Genomic DNA, 21599 nt, shown 5'->3' with positions numbered 1-21599 from the left:
AAAACACACAAACAGAGAACAGGTGACTTTACTGTCCTGCCATCCCGGCATCCTGTGGGGAGCAGCTCCTTCCTGCGGGGTGACTTCCTGGCTGTCTCTGTCTTACATTCTGAGGTGCCAGATTTCACATCACAGAGCATCCTGTGTTTTCAGCTTTGCCACTCAGCACACATTGACCAAAGGAAAACCACCCCGAGCTACGGCCACGGGTTCGCCACCACTGCTTTACAGTGTGCTTTGATGTCTCCCCCTCTAACCCTACTCATGTGCACATTCTTAATTTGGGGGTAGATATTTTTTACATCGCATAGGACATAATGGCTGAAGGAAAATAGCTTCACATTCCCCTAGCTATCTCAGAATAACTATTCTTCTATCAGTTCTAAAGGGCGAAGGAGAACTTCCCTAATCTCACTCAAGGGAAATACGTTGCCACAAAATGGCTGGTGGCCAATACCCTTGGGAGCCTGCTGTCATCTCTCTCAGTGGCCCATCCTCTACTGCCCACAAGAAGGGAAAAGGAAGGAGGAACTGATACAGCTGGCCTCCCTCCTCTAGAACTTTCTCAGTTTCCATAGCCATCCTATGTATTTTCAGGAAGGGACATTTTGGCACTGCCCGGAGACTCTGGGAATATTCCAGAACAGCTACGATCTGGGAGAAGTCTCAGTAGCTTATTCTTTCAATGAAAGGATAGTATTAACTGTTAACTTATATTGAGCACCAAATCTCGGCCAAGAACCAAGCTAAGAATTCACATAGTTTAATTTATTTAACCTTCCCAATGACCTTTTGAGTTGGGAATCCCCATTTTATGGATGAGACCATGAAGGCCTGGCAAGGTTAAGGAACTAGTTTATTGCTGCAGAGCCTTGAAGTAAGGATTCAAGCCAGAAGTCCAGACCTTACTCCTGACCATGGTGCTGAACTCTTACCACATGGCTTCTGTGGTATCTCACATTATTTCCTGCCTTGCTAGACATTGTGTATGTCGGCATACTATGTATAACTGTATAACGGCACCGTTATGCAGCAATGTCCTTAAGGGTATGAAGGGATGGATGTTCCCCTGCCTAAAGAATTATTTGGTTTGTATTTGCTTGCTCCTTCAGTTCTGCTTTGGGGCTCTTTCCCCTCTGTCGTGCTGGAAGCTTTGCTGTAGAGTCTGTGTCTGCCTTTATCTGTCCCTTCCCCTCCCCCTCTTCCATCTTCTAATCTGCTGTTGGGAACTGGCTAACCAAGTCTGTTCAACTAGGAAGAGTTCAGAGTGAGATCTTAAGAGGGGTAAGCGACACTAAGCCACAGGCATGGGTTTATTAGGGGTGCACTGTGCCCCTCAGAGGTTTTCTTCCTGAGCATCAGCAAAATTACCTCTGGATGGCTGAGACTTCACAGCAATTACTTTGGGTCACAAAGACAAACTGTATGTACAATCATATTCCCTCCAAATGAACACAGATGTATGTATCATTTCACTCACAGTAAGAGTGGAGGTCCTTATAATGAGTTAGATGGCCCTATAGTAGCTAGCCTCCCAGTACCGACATGGCCTCCACTCTTGACAATGAGAGCAACTCCTTATTTGCCCATTTGTGCCCTATGTTTTCCCCTCTTCCAAGAAACCCATCTCAAAACCCTAACCATTCTTGCCTCAGCTCAGCACCACCCACCCCAGGAGACTTTCACAGATTCACCACCAGGAAATAACACTGCCCTCCTCTGAACATTTATTAGCCCATTATTTTGGTCTTTCTTCTTATTATTTATGAGAGATCTTATCAAGTCTACTATGTTAGAGCAGTGGTTCTCAACCAAGGTGATTGGTCCCCCAGGGGATATTTGGCAATGTCTGGAGACATTTTAGTTGCCCATAACTCTAGAAGAATGGAAGTGGTGCTACTGGTACCTAGTAGGTGGTGGTCAGGGATGCTGCTAAACACCCTGCAATGCCCAGGACAGCCCCCACAAAAGAGAATTGTCTCGCCCCAAATGTCAATAGTGCTGAGGTTTAGCAACCCTACATCATCAGTTTCCCCCACTAGATTATAAATTCATCATGGAGAGGAGGGCACAAGGGTTCAATATATGTATGTTCAAAGAATCAAAGAAACTGAACCAAGCTTCAAAAATACATGGCTCAGCCAAATGAGACCTTCAGGATTTCTTTTTTTTTTTTTTTAATGTTTATTTATTTTTGAGAGAGACAGAGCAGAAGTAGGGGAATGGCAGAGAGACAGAGGGAGACACCGACTCCGAGCTGTTAGCACAGAGCCCAACACAGGGCTTGAACTTAGAGATCATGACCTAGGTCGAAGTTGGACGCTTAAACAACTGAGCCACCCAGGCACCCTAAGACTTTCAGGATTTCTGATACCAGGGTGAATTCTTCAGCAAGCCTTGATTTGAAAGGCTCTTTGTAGGCTGAGATACAAACAGAGTCTACAAGAGAGGGGGCCAAATGACATAGATATATAAACAAATAGATATAAAACTCCTTTACTGTTCCATATGAGCAGCAAAATCTTCTACCCACCTCTGTGTAAATTATTGTGAGGGAGAGGAAATCAAGGAAAGGATATAAACGTGGAATAGAGACAACTCACAAGGGGTGGTCGAATGATCCAGAAACTGAATTAGTTCAATGGGCAGAGGAGCTCAAGGCTAAAGGTTTCCTGGGAAGACTGGATGATAGTATTGCCTGGTGGGTTCTGAGCAGACTGAAACTCAGGGGGCAGAGTTCCTCAGCAGATTCGGAGGATGTGGTTAGAGTATTCTTAACCATATTCCCTCCCTCCCCTCTTCACCATCATGGAAAGTGGATACATCCCTGACCCACTGATGTTGGTCTTGGCCACTTGATTTGCTTTGGTCTCATGGTGGGTGGTTTGTACCTTCCTGTGCCTTGACTATCGGCTCAGCCATGTCACCTGCTTTAGCCAATGGGATACTGTAGACACAACATAGGAGAGGCTTGGAATGTGCTTGCTCAGTTGGGTTGTCCCTGTGTGCCTTGCCAGCTCCAGGAGAAGAGTATCTCTGGCCAATGGCTGTCCTTTCAGCCTTGGACATAACATAAAGGAAAAAACATAAAGGGAGTAGCATGGAGCCTAATCCAGAGTCTGAAGCCATGCCTAGTAGGATCTATACCTGAAATTAGAGTCGCTTTACTGAGCCCAGCCTAGATCAGCAAATACCCAGTACAGTCATTGAAGTATGAGCAATAATAAATGACATTTGTTTTAAACCAATGAGCTTGAGAGTAGTCATATAGTACTACTGTGACAACAGCTAAGTGATACAGCTCAAATATTTATATATTATATGGGTAAATGTTATATATGTTTGTATTACATGATATATACATGTGGATATATATCCTAATAAAACATATAATATATATACATACATTTGTAATGTGTGTATGTGTATAGCCCAATAATGCCTGAAGCTATAAGATTTGAAAGAATATAAATTATCCCTGCACCACCCCTCCCAACCCTCAGAGAAATCTGGAGGGATACAGGGCACACCTCATGAGGATTAAGGTTGAGAAAAGAGGGAAATATTAGGGTGCCTGGGTGGTTCAGTCACTTAAGCATCTGACTCTTGGTCTCGGATCAGGTCATGATCTCATGGTTCGTGAGTTCAAGCCCTGTATTGGGCTCTGCGCTGACAGTGTGGAGCCTGCTTGGGATTCTCTCTCTCTTGCCTTCTCTCTCTGCTCCTCTTTACCTCAAAAATAAATAAATACACTTAATAAAATAAAATTAAAAAGAAAATAGAAAAATATCAGTAGTAGTTGCCTCTGGGTAATGGGATATTGAGTCATTTTAATTATATTCTTTATATTTTTCAATATTTTCCCCTTTTAAAAAAATTCATGTACTCCTTGTCTAACCAGAATAAAACCAACAAATAGCTTTTTAAAAACTCCACCTTTGACCCAGTGCTGAGAAGGCAGCATTTCACAGGCTGGGGCACGGGAAAGGAGCCAATTTCTCATGTGTCCGTGAAGGGTTAAATGGGCACATGCCAACGTCAATTTACATTCAACTTGACCCACATTTACTGTGCTTGTTTGGCTGGACTCAGAACCAGGCACTGCAGGGGATTCTAAAATAAATAAATCGTGTTAAGAATGGCTGACTGAGGGGCACCCAGGTGGCTCAGTCGGTTAAGCATCCGACTTCGGCTCAGGTCATGATCTCACAGTCCGTGGGTTCGAGCCCCACGTTGGGCTCTCTCCTGACCGCTCAGGGTCTGGAGCCTGCTTCAGATTCTGTCTCCCTCTCTCTCTGCCCCTCCCCCACTTGCTCTCTGTCTCTCAAAATAAAATAAAGACATAAAAAAAAAAAGAATGGCTGACTGAAAAAAAGGGGGGATGAAACGCTGACTCTAAGTAGCTCACTTCTCCCAGTGAAGCAGCCTCGAGTGGTTAAGAATTCTCTGTGGCCTGATACCCACTGGCTGGCCTGTCTCCCTGGCCCTATGGGTTTCAGGGCTCTCAGCTATATAGCTCAGACACTAAAGATTTGGGTCATGATACTGTGTAACTGAGAAGGCGGAGAGAGAGAGGTAGAGAGAAAGCAATGAAACTAAACTTTTGGAATAGCAACAAACGAGTTTCACCCAAAAGGAATGAATGAGGGAAATTGACAGGCTAGCAAGCCAGATCCAAGGAGCAGATTCCTCTACAGATGCACAAGTGGGCTTGGGCCAGGTCTTGAGGGTGCCGAACAGCCCAGGCCACTATCGTTCTGTGGAAAACCTGAGTCCCAGAGCCAAGGAGCGTCCCAGGGAATGGAGCGCCATGGAGTTAATGAGAGTCATCCCAGCCAGGTTAGAGATGCCACTGTTTTGTAGTTTCATGACTGAAATCTAATGCAGTCTTTCCTGGAGGAGCCAAGTAGAGGCTGCCGAACTAAAAATAAAGAATGGGCAGGAAGCGTAATTTATACTCAAGGTTAATCGAGGCTCCTTAGGCTGAGACGGGTGCACATAACAGCCTCTGACTGGCTTGCTCAGTTTCTCCTGAGCAAAAAGCAAACTGTAATAGGCCGTAAGCAGAGGTGACACACTGCAGCCGTGCAGGTTTAATTTAATGAAGATAAAGGTGCAATCATGGCCAAATGGTCTTTTAGAATCTACCTAACCTCAACGGACCTCCCTCGCAGGAAAACACGAAGGAGCTATGGCTCCCTGAAGTGCATCGATCACTCTCATTTCAGAATCCATTTATGCATTCATCCATCCAACTTTCTGCAAACACCTTCGTTCCACCAGGCACTGTGCTGAGCGTCAGGGGCAGAGCTGAATCAGCCGCAATGGCTGCTCATCAGAGCTCTTGGTAGGTGATGAAAACAGCCAAGTAAACACATACATATAACTCACAAAGCGTCTGGACTGTCGGCTCCAGATTTCTACAAGTTTGAGGCCCTGCTGAGGTCACAGCTGAATGCAATTTCCAACTGCTACATAAGGTGCTGAGGAAAACTTGACTGAGGAGGTGATACTTTAGCTGGGCCTTGAAGGATACATTCACCAGGTGGGTAAGAGAAGAAAATGTGCCAGATGGAGGAGACTGGACCATGGTCCAGATTATCCTATGTCCCTGCTCTTACCGGAGGGCACGGAGCTTTGTATGGCCTTTTCAGGCCCGGCAAAGCTCTACCATCCAGCTGACACAGCCCAGCACGATGGCCTCAGAGAGGCCCTCAGCTTTCTATCCCTCACCCCCATAGCTCGCTCTGTGTTTGCATTCTGCTGCCCCTTGTCTGGCCTGGAAATACATGCCTGGCCTTAAGGGCTCTGCTGAGAACCTACCTTCCCTCTTCTGCAGTGGGAGAAAACAAGACTCAAACAAAGAAGAGGCTGACTGAGAAGGACCCTCTGGCTATTGTTTCCCATGATCCTCTGCTGCAACATTAACTTTCTTACTTACAGGAGCCAATAAATGTTTCCTTTGTGTGGGTGTCTCTCAGTTGAATCCAAGAGTACAGACTCACACACACCGGGTTGCCAGTAGTCTTACTGCTTAGAGAGGACTTTGCCTGTAAACATAGGTGTGTTTCATTTTTCTTTCCCCATCAGTGGTGATGTGGATATTATAATACTAAATATTCTAATATTGTTTTTGTTATATGTATGTGGCTTGTAAGCAACAACAACAGTAATGATTGGGATTTTTGAGCGCTTACTGTGTACCAGGCACTGTTTCTAAGTGTTTTACAAGCATTACCATACTTTATGCTTCACAAGAGCCTCCAAAGTAGAAATTTTTGAACTCCATCCCACAGATGAAGGAAATAGGGTACAGAAAGGTCACTAATTTGCCCAGGGTTGCAAAGATAATGTAGGGCCAGGATTTGGATCTTGGTGGTCTGGCTGGAGAACCAGTATTTTCTGTCACTTCTTTCGACTATTCCCTATGACCACTTCCTCTTTTTTCCTCATTTCCTGAAGAATGTATAATGCAACATAATGTATTTTTCATGCTCATAGAACCAAAGAAGGTCAGGTTAGGAATAGAAGCTATTTAATCTAATCACTTGTCAGAAACATGAAGCCCTTGAGCTGCATTCCACTCAATGGTCATCCTACATCTGCTTGAAATCCTCTGCACATGGGGAGTTCACCACCTCTAAAGGCAGCCCATTCTTTCTTTGAATAGTGCTGAACTACAGATCAGATTGCTCAGATTGAGGTGAAGTGAATTTCCCTGTGGCTTTCACGGTCTGAGCTCTATCCTTTGGAAGTGCAAAGGTCACGTGTAGCAATCCCCATGACTTGTAGGGGCTCCATTCTGGGAAACAGCAAAACCCAGGCAAATGGAACTTTCCACCCAATGGGGGACACTGGTGATATGAACTGGGACCCAGGATTAGGGAGGTGGGTGATGGGAAGAGTAGAAAAGTAAGATAGGAAGATGAAGGGGGAGGAACTCAGCACTGAGTCAGCTGTGGCAAGAAAGGCAGTAAAGAAATGTTCACAAGTGTATTCCTGAACAAGCTCTGAGCCAGATCAGTCTGTCCCTGACAATGGAGTGAGTCTTTACAATTTTCCTCTCCATTGAGACCTGAGCTAGGGTTATATACACGAACCGTGAAAGGCCAACTACAGCAGCTTAGTTGCAACGTGTTTGAGTCTCAGTAAATTCTCCCAGAATAACAGGAGACACTGGCAGATGGCCGAGCTGCTGAATTTAGACCTGTTCTCTTCTCTTGAACTGCAAGTTTATAGTTGAGCAGTCAAGTGAGGTGCCTGTCTGGCCAACTTGCCAAAACAAGAACCTCAGGAAGAATGTTGATACTCAGAGGAGAGGGGAGCTGCCCACATCTTCGTGCATCCAGCACACACACACACACACACACACACACACACACACACACACCAGAAATGTTAGTTGTTAACCAGTTTCTATTTTCCTTTCTTACAATCCCTGACGTTTAGCTAGGCCTATGGCCACACAGAAAAATGACCACATTTCTCAGCCTATTTTATAGCCATGTACAGTATACTCTGCCAAACGAATGTAAGTGAAAGTCCTGTAGGGCAGCTTCTAGAACCTCCTTTAGCCCCTTCTTCTTTAGCCCTTCTTTCATCCCACTGTCTGAGATGCACATGTACTGGGGCACCTGGGTGGCTTAGTCGGTTAAGCGTCCAACTTTGGCTCAGGTCATGATCTCATGGTTTGTGAGCTTGAGCCCCATGTCGGGCTTTGTGCTTACAGCTCAGAGCCTGGAGCCTGCTTTAGATTCTGTGATCTCCCTCTTTCTCTCTCTGCCCCTCCCCTGCTCAGACGCTCTCTCTCTCTCTCAAAAATGAATAAGCTTTAAAAAAAATGGAAATGCACAGGTGCTTGCGGTGGAGTTCTCACTACCATCTTGAATGAACTCTGAGGATGAGGCTAGGAGAAGGATAAACTGAAAGAAGCTCTGGGTCCCCAAGGAACTCACAGAGATGGCCACCAGACTGCTCTGGACTGCCTACCTATGGATTTTTACTGGAGGGAGAAATGAACATCTTGTTCAAGCCACTGTTCTTGTTGGTCTCTTTACTTGCATCCACATTTCATACTGATTAATTCAAGACATTTGTACATATGGTGGAATTTGAATGAATGCTCTTCGAAGTATGCCAAGGATGCGGGGCCATAGCTCATCACAGCCCAGAGCCTCATTAATGACTCAGCAGCAGAAGGAAAAAAAAAAAAAAGAACAATTGCAAAGTGTGGAATGCACAATGACTAACTGACTCTTGTAAATAGGGCTTGGCTGAAGCTCTGCTTCACCGACACTCTACCTCAAACCCCCGTCCCTTCCAGAGTCTCCTTCGGGAAGTTCCTGAGTTTTGCTCACTGATATCACCCACGTCTTAGTGTCTCTTTGGTGTGCTGTGACTGCAATGTTTGTGTCAGTCTGACTCCCAGCACTTTGCCAGCTGGATTAATGGGAGAAAGGCAAGTCAGCCTGTCTGTACACTTGACAGACACTGAGCTTATCACCTGGAGGCACAAGGCTTAACAACATGGAGCTCACCAACGACAATGAAGTTGCAGTGACATGACAGAAGTGAAGACACATCGAATGCTGTTCAGAAGTGAGTGTGGAGAGAGGCTGAGGGGCAACTGTCCTCAGATCCCCCACCACTTTGTTACCCCTCCTCTCCTCTTTGAATATTTAGCCTGCCTCGCGCTCGCTCGCTCTCGCTCTCTCTCTCATCTCAATTTCTCTCTGTTTCTATATTCTGGGTAGAGAGCATTGGGAAGAATATCGTTTGTTTTCACACAAGTAGATGCTACAAAATTCATTTCCCACAATTCAGGAAGACCGTGCATTTGTTTCTATGGCACCCCCAAAATATTTTTCATGTGTGACTCAGTTTGCAAGGAAACAACTTCCTTTTACCTAGATGAGTGTATCTGGAATTACCACAGATTGTTTGGTATTTTAGTATGAAGAAAGGTTAACAGCCCTTAAATCAACAGAGGATTTCCACTTCTCCTAATAGAACAGGACCTTCCTTGAGTGCAAGGTGTCAGTGGAAACTCAAGCCCATTTCATTACTCCCCCAGGTCATCACTGAGGTGGAACGATGGCAGAGAAGAGAATGACCTTTCAGGAGTACAGCTCATATCCTTTCCCTTGTTGAAAAGCTACTGGTGGCTCTCCATCACCTCCTTCCCAAACCCAAACTTCATAGGCTGGAAGTTCACACTTCCATGCTCTGCTCTAGTCCCTTCTCAGCCTTATGCTGTCCCCTGTGTTCCAGCCAGAACAGGAAGTATGCTGCCCTGTGAAAAAGCCAGGAATGAGTCCCCACTTTCATCCCCATCTAACACACCTAAACATCAAAGCCCAAGCCAAATTCGGTCTCTTTAGTCATGTTTTCCTTAAATCATTTCAGTCTGATGTGTCCACTCCCCCCAAATCCCCAGAGCATTTCTAGCCCTGTTAGGTATTTGATACGACTGTTAAAAATGCACTTACCCTCTCCTACCCTAGCTGTACCCCCCTTCTCCTGAGTATAGGCTTATTGAGAGGATGATATATTATTTTGTTCCCTGTACATATACATTGAATGAATGAAAAGCAAGGCAAAGCAAGAACACAATTTTAAAAGATTCTATAGTGGGGGGAACCTGGGAGTCTCAGACAGCTATGTGTCTGACTTTGGCTCAGGTCATGATCTCACAGTTTGTGGGTTTGAGCCCCACATCGGGCTCTGTGCTGACAGCTCAGATCTGGAGGCTGCTTCAGATTCTGTGTCTTCCTCTTTCTCTCTGCCCCTCCTCTGCTCATGCTTTCTCCCTCTCTCTCTCTCTGATAAATAAACATTAAAAAAAAAAAAAGATTCTATAGTGAAACTAATTTGGTGCTCTTCAATATAATTTTGTACATCTTGGCTTGTTTTTGCTACTTCCCCCTCCAAATGGATATAATTTGTATATCCAGTGAGAAAAAATTAATATTGTATTTATTTATGTCTTGATCTAAGTGTATAGCTGGGACATATTAACACATTTCATTACTGATATTGGTACAACCAAATTTAATCCCAAATAAATGTGAATGCAAATTTGTCCTTCCATACATTTTCCTTAGCACACAGAGATCAGCCTGTCTCTCCTTGTCTTGTGTTTATTCCCTCTGAAATCAAATGGCTTATACCGCCAGAATCTGTGCAAGTTGATTTCTGCTACAGGAAATCATTTCCAAGCTTGTGCTGCACATTGATTTCTTGGGTATAATTCTTGTTTGAGCCTGCTTCATCAGAAATAAAGAGTCTTGATTACATGACAGTGAGATGAATCTCCTTTCAAAGCAACACACTTCTCAGTGGCTTAAGCCCTTTTCTCCTCAAAAAGTGTCTCTTTTTGTAGAAGAGAAAAACATCTCATCCAGCCTTTGTACCTCCCAGCTCTGACTCAGAGGCTCTCCTCCTCAAGGCCCATGCCTCCACCTGTGCACCTGACCTTCTGGATTCCTCTGGGAAGGCACTCCATCAATTATCCCCTCCCCCTGTAGCTCCAACCTCTCCCCAGACACCTCTTTGCCTTTATTCCATAAACAAGAATAAACTCTCTCACATTAAAAACAGGTGAACTTCTTATGACCGCACATCCTGTTTGAGTTACTGTTGAATCTCTCTCCCAGATTCCCCCAAGAGCACTCCCCTCTGTCTGCTTCAACATCCTCTGACTTGTTTCACTCTACTTTCTGCCCCCACCACTCTGTTGTATCTGATCTTGTTCAAGTCCATGACCTCCTAACTGCTGAGTCTGAGAAATACTCTTCAGGGTGAATCTATTGACTCCTCCTTGTTAAAACGCTGCGGACCAGTCTTCATCCCCTTCAGAGGCATGACACCAAATTCCCAATATGGGCTCCCCTTCTACTCCTTAATTAGAAGTTCATTTGGCTCACTGTCTCGCTAGATGTTTTATCCTCAGCTAATCATGACCAGTCTCGTGGTTTAATTCCCACAACATGCTGACATCGACCTAACCTATACCTTTAGCCTTTCTCCTAGATTCCAGCCACTGTATACATTGCACTTCCTGTGTCTCCATGTGCATAGTCCATAGGTACCTGAAAGCCAACATATGCATGACCAAACTCATCTTTCTTCAAAAAGGTGTTTCTCCCTCTGGCATTCTTTATCTGGCCTCCTGGTACCACCATCAATCCATTCTACTTAAGACGGAAACCTGGATGTTACCTCGATCTCTCACTTGTCCCTCTCTGGTAATCACTATACATGTATATTAGCCACGAAATCCTGCCAATTTGCCCCACAAATATCTTTCATATGTAGGCATATCTTTCATGCCTACAGCAACCTTCTAACCAATTCCTTTACCTCTATCCAGCCTTATTACCCTCAAATCCAGAATGGGTGTGGACACACCACAGTTGCATTCCCCTGCTAGAAACCCCTCACAGGCTCTCTGCTATAAGTTCCTTAGCCTGTATACACCCAGCCTCTCATTCATCTCCAAGAACAATGACATTCTTACAGATCCCTGCACACAGGGTACTCTCTTGCCTCAACGCTTTTGCTCATATCAGCGCCTCTGCCTGAATTGCCCTTATTCTCTCCCTTCCTGTTCCCCCGGGTAATTACTGCTCATTAAGAATCTGCTTGATGGGGCGCCTGGGTGGCTTAGTCGGTTAAGCATCTGACTTCCACTTAGGTCATGATCTCGCGGTTCGTGGGTTCGAGCCCCGCGTCGGGCTCTTTGCTGCCTGCCAGCTCAGAGCCTGGAGCCTGTTTCAGAGTCTGTGACTCCCTCTCTCTCTGACCCTCCCCTGCTCACGCTCTCTCTCTCTCTCTCTCTCTCTCCTAGAAATAAATAAAACATTAAAAAATTAAAAAAAAAAAAAGAATCTGCTTGGGTATCATCCCTTCCTGGAGGTCCTCCCTGATGCCTTTCCCATGACGGTGCCCTTCCTCTTTGCTACCTTATCCCGTGAACATATTTCTATCACCAATTTTATCTGATTGCGTATTAATCACTGGTTTATGGATTTGAGCCTCCCTTCCCAACTCCCTTTTGCAAACTTCTTGAAGATAATCACCATCTCTTCTTATCTCTCTTTGAATGTGGCTTCTAGCTTCTAGCTAGTTTACACGTAGCAAGGAACCTGCCTCAGGGAAAGTTCTTACAAAATGCTGGCTTAGGAGATAAGGGTTTCAGTGAACGGGGGAGTTGTTTCTCAACTGGAAGCAGCCTTAAGGCAGACCCTTTGGCTCAAGGCCTTCAGTCAAAAACGATTCTTGAAAGAACAATTTAATTTAGTGGCAACTCCAGAAAAAAGAACTGACAGAGAAGCAACCTGCCTTATTTGCTTTCCCTGAAATAAGAAAATGCAGCAAGTAACTGCTGTGCTTTCTAGACTTTTCATGCTTTTCTCCCAATATCTCAAATATATAAATGCACCTGACCCCACGTGTAATGCAATGCTCCACTAGGGCTCACCTACACAAAACCATAGGTAGAGTAGGTAGAGGACACCCAGTTCTGCAGGAATTGGGCCGGAATGATGGAGAGTCTCCACATTTACTTTGCTTCGCCCTGGTGATTCTCTTTGGGCTTGCCCTTCACTCAGGAAGCATCTGGGCTTTCATATCTGATTGAGAAAATTGTTTGTGTGGCACATTCCTCTCATCCAAACCCCTGTTTACTCATTGTTTGTGCCTAAATCCAGCACTATGATAGCTCTCCTGCTGAGTCAGAGTTCTCCATTAGCCTCTGAGTGTGTGTGTCTGTGTGTGTGTGTGTATGTGTGTGTGCACATGTATATCCACATGGCTTCAGCCATAGCTTTTATAAATGCCCAAACTGAGGACAATCAACACATTTTTGCCTGTTGTCTGTATTGGAGGTTACTCTGGGAAGACCAATGGAGCTTTCGAAGCTCCATGAATGATGAGTCATTCATCAGGAAAAAAAATTAATGTCCAATTTAATGTAGTGGTAAAAATAGCTAACATTTGTGGAGCATTTACCATGAGCCAGACAACATGCTAAGTTGTTTGTAAGCATTATTCAGTTCTCTGCAATTTGCTTAGTAGCTATTACTATAATCCACACCTGACTGATGATGTTCCAGACGTTCAGAGAGGTGCAGTAACGTGTGGCCCGTCACCAGTGAGGGGCAGCGCTGGGCCCTCAACCCAGGTCTGCCTGTTGCTGCAGGCTGGGATATTAGACTGCCTTGAGCTGCTTCCTTCCAAGAGCAGATGAAACTGTTCCTATTCCATGGGTTTTCGGTATTTCCTCTTTCTGGCACAGATTTTTCTTTTCCAATATACTGATCAAAGAGATCTGCTCTGGCTGACGCATGAGGAGAGTGGGAGCCCCTCCTGCTTCTCTTACACTATCCTTGCCTGGGGTGGGCCCTTCCACAGAAGAGAATATGGTTTGGAAACCACTTCTCCATGAGAGCAGAAAGAGCATCTGGTATATGACGATGGCCTCCACAGGGCCATATTGAGAGAATACAATACAAGAGTGCATTGTACACAGCCAGCGCTCTACCAACGTCTACCACAGGAATGTGGCTCTGAAAGGGGACATTCTTGCCTATGGCCACCTACCGTCTGAGTTTCCTGAGCCACCTGACTGTCCACCAAAGGACAGAAAACACCTCTGACCTTTGAGCCCTAGAGGGAAGAATGCTACCTATCCATCTGGAAGGTATAGGTGACGGTTGAATTGCACCTGAAGTGGAGCCTCAGAGGGAGTGTGGCCTGGGGAACGGGGGCAGCACTGGGAGACTTGGCAAATCCAAACTTCTTCCTAAAGGCATCCTCCTCTGAGGTTTTGTTGTTTTTCTGGTAACCATGTTTTCCACGCTTCATATTACCAGGTGACTGCTCCTCCTCGGTGGAGAAATGTGTCATCCCACTGGGATAATTCCAAAGTTATTCTAAGAGTTCCTGCTCTGAACAGATCAAGCCAATCAGGAAGCTCCTCTGCACGGGCTGAGCCGACTGATTGTTGCCCGCTTGCACACTTCCTGCTATTGTTCTCTAGCATGTTCTCAGAGACACAGTCACTGAGCCCTGCCCCTTCCTCTCAGGAGCCAAGGGTTGCAGTTACTGCTCTGGGTCGAGGTGTATGAGACTCTGAGATTGGGCACCTGGCCAGGAGGCAAGGGTCTGAAACGAAAACAGGGGTGGCTGCTGGCTAGAGCAGAAACTGCTGCCTTTGGGTCTCTGTGGCCTCGCAAGGGAGGTATGAAATATTCTGGATCATTCATTCATTGTTTATCAAGCATGTTTTGGGCTAGGTACAGCGACAGGTGCCTCATCTCTACATTTAAAAATCTCATCCCTGGGGCACCTGGGTGACTCAGTTAAGCATCTGACTCTTGGTTTCAGCTCAGGTCATTATCTCACAGTTTCTCGAGTTCAGGCCCCACATTGAGCTCTGCCCCGACATCGTGGAGCCTGTTTGGGAGTCTCTCTCTCTCCCTCTCTCTCTCTGCCCCTGCCCCAATCATGCTGTCTCTGTCTCTCTCAAAATAAATAAACCTTTAAAAAATGAAAAATAAAAAACTCATCCTCTGATGGGGAGGCAACTGTGAACAATTACAAAATGGTGCTGGGCAGAGCTCAAACTTCAAAGTCCACAACAGGATCAAAGAAGAGAGCCGGACTGCTTAGGGAGTGGAGATGGCAGGATTTCACGGGCTTGGGACATTTCAATGGGACCGTTCAAATGGGACCTCATCCTGTCTCAGTGGGATGATAAAAAGTATCAAGGCAGAGAGGTGTTTAGAAGGCATTTCAGGCCAAAGCAATGCCATGGACAAAGGAGCTCAATCTGCCAGGAATGTTCAAGCAAGTGAGTGAGGACCTCTGTCAGACTGGACTATTCCAAGTGCTCATGAAGGGAAGAGGTGACAGGGAGGGTTGGGTCCAGGCTTGAATGCCACCTCCAGGGTTTAGATTTGAACCTGAAGGCAGCAGGCAACAGGAAAGTGTTTAAGCTACTTGTCTATTTGTCTGTTTTATGGGAGTGCCTGGATCAGCTATGTTCTAGAAAGATCACTGTGGCAGCTGTAGGAGAATGGATGTGGATGTATAGGACAGGTGCAGAATAAAGCCTAAAGATCAATTAGGAGTTGTCCAGGCAAGGGGTGAGAAGGCCTACCGTGAGAAGCAAAAGTGGGCTCCATTTATTGATTTTTATATTCCGATGACATCGAGGTCATTCTAAGTCAAACATTTTGTCATTGGCCCCACAGGCTGGGCTGAAACAAATGAGCACATTAAATTGTGAAACTATGCCCCCAGTTAGACTGTGGTAGCCAAGTGCTGAGAGTTTGTGTAGTTTAGCAAGACTCTGGCCTTTACCTTCCTGCCCACCTCTCTCTTGGTCACTTCCTTGAAACTGCCCGACTGTTACAGGTATCGGAGGGCTACTCTTCTTGGGAGAGGAAATACAGCCAAAGCCAGCCATTTCTGTTCCCTTTGATGGTCTATGGTTCAGTGTTGTCCAGGAAATGAAGTTGAACTTGGACACCCTAATTTAAGAAGTTTCAAGGATTGAAATGGTCTCAAACCCATGAGTTCGTGCAGAAAACAAGTTCTTGGCCTGATTCACTACATCACGGCCCCCACATGGCTGCAGCAGGAAAGGGCGTGGAGTAACATACTAATGGGTCGTCATACGTCTGGGCAAATGCCGAGGCTTCCCTTCTCCATTACAGCCTAAAGGTTGAGTCAACACCAAAAACTGTCTTCCTTGAGCATTCCACATGGACTGCACGTACAAAGTGGCTCTGCACTGTTGGTTTCCGTTGGCACGTTCACAGGAGCCCCTTTGCCCACACCCCCACCCCCATCATTTGTCTATCTTACAGATACAATAGAGACATTTTGTCAAAAGGCAGCAAGAAGACCCTATGGGGACCTCTTACAAAGGGCACAGATAGTTTTGAGGCACAAACAGTGATACTGCCATCTCCGGCTCGTGCACACCCCTGGTGGCCCAGAGGCTGGACAGGTAAGGATGGAATGGCGCTGGTGGATGAGCGCCCTGGAGAAACCTGGCTCAAGGCTGCTGTGTGGGTCAATGTCCCAAGCAGACTCTACAGAAGGTAAAGAAAGTCAGGCACACCACATTTATTATGGGAGCTTGAGACAAAAACTTGAGGAACTAAAAATAAAGCTACAAACAGTCTCTCTGATGAACTTTATCCCTCTAGACTTATCAGCTCTGTTGAATGAGAGTGCTGTGTAATTTTGGATTTTCAAATCCAGAAGGAAAACAGAATTTTCCTTATACCAACAGCCTGCCAATGAGAATGTCTGGATACAAAATGATTCACATGTAGGGATCAAAGCCTGGGTTGGAGCGCATTACTTAAGCCAGATTGGAGAAGTTTTTAGAAGCAACATAAAAGCAGCCTGCATCAGATCCCAAGAAGATGAGTCTCCTTCAAAAACTATCCAGAGACTTGTGCTTTTAATTGAAGCCCTCTGTCAAAGAGATGATCTGACAGGCCATTTGAAATGGAAACTCTTGAATATAGAAATAGTACATTGTGTTCCAAAATGATGATTAAAAAAAAAAAAACCCATCTGTCTTTCTGGTGGTTTGGCTTAGGCAAAAAGGGCGCTGGCCATCTTCCTATTCAGCTGCAGTCTTACCCCTGAAGTTTTCCTATCATTGTCTATTATTTTTGGATCCTGAGGTTAAGGGAGAATTACCTGCTGAAAACACCAGGAAACATCATTGCGACACTCAGCTGTAACAGTTCAGGACGGACCAGATTGTAGTTGAAAGAGCACAGGCACCACGGTGTGGGAGATCGCAAAATAAACGTTTCTTGTGTGAATGAGTGAAGGACCATGCACATCCTGGGCACATATGAGGGTCCCAAATTCCCATAAACCCAAAGTATCCTGATAATAGCAGTAGCAGACACTAGTGTGATACACAAAGTCCATTTTCAGCAGTCAGAGGTTGTTTTATCTCTGCGTAATAGATAAAAAAATTGAGAGGAAGGAAACAAGGGAAATCAGAATTCTGGTATCTTGGATGCCACAATCAGACTTCAGCTAAGCCCCTCCTGATTGCTTTAGACCAGTGTGGGGCAGCAGAATGTAGTACAAACAAGCCAGGATCAGGAGTTTGATTAGCCAGCCGATGACTGGTTGAAATCCTGGGTAAAGTCCCTACTTTTCTGAGTCTCAGTTCCCTCATCTATAAGATGTTTATAATGATGTATACAGAAGAGTTCTTTCAAAGCTATGAAGATTAAGTTAATATTTAAAATATCTCAGAACACTTCCTCAGAGAGGAAACATTACTTAGTGTTTGTTTTCACTTTCTCTTCTGGTACTTTTTAAAAAATAGAGCTTGAGGTGCCTGGGTGGCTCAGTCGGTTGAGTGTCCAACTTTGATTTCTACTCAGGTCATGATCTCACGGATGTAGGATTGAGCCCCACATCAGTCTCTGTGCTGAGCCTGGAGACTGCTTGAGATTTTTCTCTTTCTTTCCCTGTGCCCGTCTCCCCGCTCATGTGCTCCCTCTCTTTAAAATAAATTAAAAAATTAAAAATTGAACTATTCTGTTAAACCCTGAATGTATTGCCTTACAAGACAAACCAAAACATACTATTTAATAGAACAGATTCAAATCCAACTTCTTAATCATGTAGTTTGTGGCCCAGAGGATTTAAGAATACCCACAGATTCTTATGTTAAACCAAGTTTCCAGAGAATTTAAGTTCTATCATTTGAATGCTAAAAGCAAAATTAATGAATCGGTTACTGGCTTCAAAGATGGGGAAAGTTAAGATTGTGTGTGTGTGTGGGGGGGGGGGTGCCTGGGTGGTTCAGTTGGTTAAGCATCTGACTTTGGTCTAGGTCATGATATCACAGTTCGTGAGTTTAAGCCTCACGTTGGGCTCTGTGCTGATAGCTCAAAGCCCGGAGGCTGCTTCAGACTCTGTTTCCCTCTCTCTCTGCCTCTCCCCGACTTGTGCTCTGTCTCCGTCTCTGTCTGTCTGTCTCTCTCTGTTTCAAGAAATAAACATTAAAATAAATAAAAATTTAAAAAATTGTGTGCGTGTACATGTATGTGTACATGTTGAAAAAATACAGAACATCTACTTCAAAGTCTCTATGTGTTTCTATGTGTACGTGGGGGGCCATCTAGTGGCAGGTAAAGTCATATTCCACAAACCAAGGTAGTATGCTTGGGAATTTAGGTAAAGCTTCTACGAGGAAATGGCTGTCATTCTGCAGATTTGTACTGTGTGGTTATTGGGAACAGAAATTTCAATATATCCACCCCTCCCAATGCACATGTCCTCTCTTCCACTGAAGGTCAATCATTTGTGCAAACATGGATCCCAAGGCCCATGGCTCTTCTTGCTTCTGCAAAGCATCAGTGACGCCCTGTAGGGCAGGCTTCCTCTCTGAGGCTGTCTTCTCACATTTCTCTAGACCCGTGTGTCCTGACCCTTCCCTTAGGGAGCACAACACTTCCGGTAAGGAGCAGCTTTTTCACCTGTGTATCTGGCAACCCAGTGACCAGGGCCAATAAGGATGTCTAGCCCATGAGGTCAAGCACAAGAAAGGGCTCATGAAGTCTGTGACGTTCCAGTACAGAGGCTTGGCCTTTGTCATCTCAGGAACCCCGATCCCCGACAGAAGGACCTGCACAGAGTAGACTCTGGCTGTCTGTGGAATTGAGGGGGGCCTACACTTGTGTGCACACTTGTTCCCCCATGGTCTCCTCTCATTGGGCCAGGGTAAGGTACAGCTATGCTCCCTTTTGGACAGAAAGTTCCACCCAGAGTTAACTGGCCATAGGTTAACTTGAATTTCCAAGTCCAGCAAGGGCCCAGGGAGAGACAATCAGGCTCTACTATGAGGTCATGGGATCCACTCTGAGTGAGAGCTGAGGAGTGGGTGAGTAGCTAAACCTATAGATGAATTAAACTCGGCAGAATCAATGTATATTAGGAATTGAATGGTGATATACCTCACTTAACAAAGAACCGCAAGCAGGACTATACCTGGGGTATCCAGCTACTTCACTGCATTAAAATGATGGTTTACTGTATAGTCTTTCCAGGAACCATGCCAGGTAAAATGAGGTACGGCTGAAATGCCTTCATAATGAAAGATGCTACTGTGCTGATGACATCCCTCCCATCAAGGCTCTGCCTCCAGCTCGAGAGAGACAGGATCCAGAGTACAAACTCTGTACCTTAAGAAGAGAGAAACAAATGGGTACCAACAGGAGCTGGGAACCCATCATGTGGTAAGCACTGATTAGGTACTTTACATACTTAACTAAGTTAAGCCTCACACCAGCCAAATGAAATACCTGTTATTGATTCCTGCTTTACAGATGAGTTAAGCAGCTTGCCCAGGGTCCCATACAATTAATGCGGCACAGAGCTAAGATTCAGACCAAGGTTAGTTGATGCTGAAGAACCCTCCTTTCACTGCATCGGTAATAAACCCCTGCTCAGCCTTTTGGAACTCAGGCGAAAGAGGAACCCCTATTTCATGGTAGAACTCTATTCAGGCCCAAGATATTGCTGAGACTAAAAAAGAAAAAAAGAAAAAAGCCACACACTGAGTAGGTCTAGAACTGGTTTCGAGGATGGAAGTTTTCCTTCACGGTGCACCAACGTCTCTTCCTGGGAACTCTCCAGAGCCCTGGCCAGCCTCTGCAATGTCTTCTCTGGCCCAGGTGTGAGTGAAGATCACAGGCCTGTTGAGTGAGCTATTTTATTTGTGCTTTGTGGACTGGTCCATCCTCTGTTGGTGGACTGTCTTCTTCTACCCTGCTCAATTCTACCTAACCTGGCCACCTGCCCAGTGGGTTCCCAGTTTACCCTTGACTCACTTACCCCTCTCTTTCTCTAACTGAAGCACTGAGCCAGCATCCTAGTCTCACCTCTGGGTTTATTACAACTCCTCTGCTCTGAAACTTTCAATCATGCTCCACAGCCTCTAGAATAAATCTCTCAGCTTAGCACTGAAAGCCCTCTGTGATACAGTTCCAATCTGCTATTTGGGTCTTTTCTGCAGAGCTGCTTCTCTAGTTAGGCCTGTGACTATCCTGCATCCAAAGAGACGGCAGATCCAATGCAGAAGGACCACCCAGGGCTGGCCAGGCCTGGACCGTTGCTCCTGATAAAGAGAGTGACTCCATGAGAGAAGCAACTGTTTACTGTCCTTCCTGTTTCCACACACCCTTCTCTTTGGACAACATACCAGAGATAGTGACAACCTCCAAATGGAGCCAGGCCCCTTTCAGCTGTTTACAACAGGTGGCTGGGCTGTGAAGAGCCAAATGGACTTGGTTGAAATGGAGCATCCATGACAACCAGCTGACCTTGCCAGTTAAGCTCCATTCCAGCAGGCCTGCGGCCACAGTCTCTAATGATTGCATCATCCAGTAGCTCAAGCCCAGCTCTAGAGCTGGGACCCAAAATGAGGCTGAAAGCAGGCAAGGCTGCACTGAGGCTAAGGAAGGGCCCCGTTTTCCAGTTTGATTATATCTAATGATATCCACGAACATTTGCTCCATCTCAATGGCAGTCATTCAGCTTCAGATTCTGTGTCTCCCTCTCTCTCTGTCCCTCTCCTGCTCACGCTGCCTCTCTCTGTCTCTCAGGAATAAAGACAACATTGAAAAAACATTTAAAAATGTTAGCCTCTATCATAAACATTTGATAAAAGTTTAGTGAATGAATAAGTCTTAGAAAGATTAATCTCAGCCAAATCCCACCAGGGTAAAAGACCAAACCCTAAAGCCCTCGAATGAACATTTCTTTCTCTGAACATCTGCTATCTTGAGAACAGGTATGACGTATCCTAGCACCTGTCACATGCATATGTCATCCATTAGGCACCTAGACTGAAGGATTCATAAAGGCAGGGGAAAAGACGCTGTTCTCTTTTTTAAAAATTAAAAAAAATTTTTTTTTATTTCTGAGAGAGAGAGACAGCATGAACAGGGAAGGGTCAGAGAGAGAGGGAGACACAGAATCCAATACAGGCTCCAGGCTCAGAGCTAGCTGTCAGCACAAAGCCCAACGTGGGACTCAAACCCACGAACCATGAGATCATGACCTGAACTGAAGTTGGATGGCCAACCGACTGAGCCACCCAGGTGCCCTGACTCTATTTTCTTTTCTATAACTTCAACACTTTGGCACTGCTATGAATGCTCAATGAATATCTATTTAATAATCTGGTTCCAAAAGAATATTGTGTCAACTACTACAGAGAAATCAGTTGTGAGCATGGATGTTTGCTCACAGCAGTACTTGTTCATCCTTCTAGGTAGATGGAAGCCTTGTTAAGGAAATAGTCTGCTTCCTTTAGTTTATGTCATGATTACATGTCAATCAAAGTAAGAGAGACAAGGGCCCAACTTGCAGTTGGAAATGACTATGCAGAGAGCGATATGACTAGCACTTATGCTCAGAGCAACTGTGGGTGTGTCACTTTGTTACCTTCATTCTTTTCTTCCTCCTTCCAGTAAATATGGGTGAAAGCCCTTTTGTCCCAGCAGAATGCTGGGATCTGTGAATACAAAAGTGAACACTAC

General features: G+C 45.2%; 1 protein-coding gene across 2 annotated transcripts in view; it reads right to left on the bottom strand.

The window, feature by feature from the left end:
* Positions 1-21599, bottom strand: part of LOC144236230 (paralemmin-1-like) — a 136746-nt gene that overhangs the window by 17511 nt on the left and 97636 nt on the right. The gene's annotated exons all lie outside the window — the stretch shown is intronic.

This window comes from Crocuta crocuta, unplaced genomic scaffold, assembly GCF_008692635.1.
Source record: "Crocuta crocuta isolate KB4526 unplaced genomic scaffold, BGI_CrCroc_1.0 scaffold95, whole genome shotgun sequence".
Lineage (NCBI taxonomy): Eukaryota > Metazoa > Chordata > Mammalia > Carnivora > Hyaenidae > Crocuta > Crocuta crocuta.
This window is presented reverse-complemented; position numbering and strand designations above follow the sequence as displayed.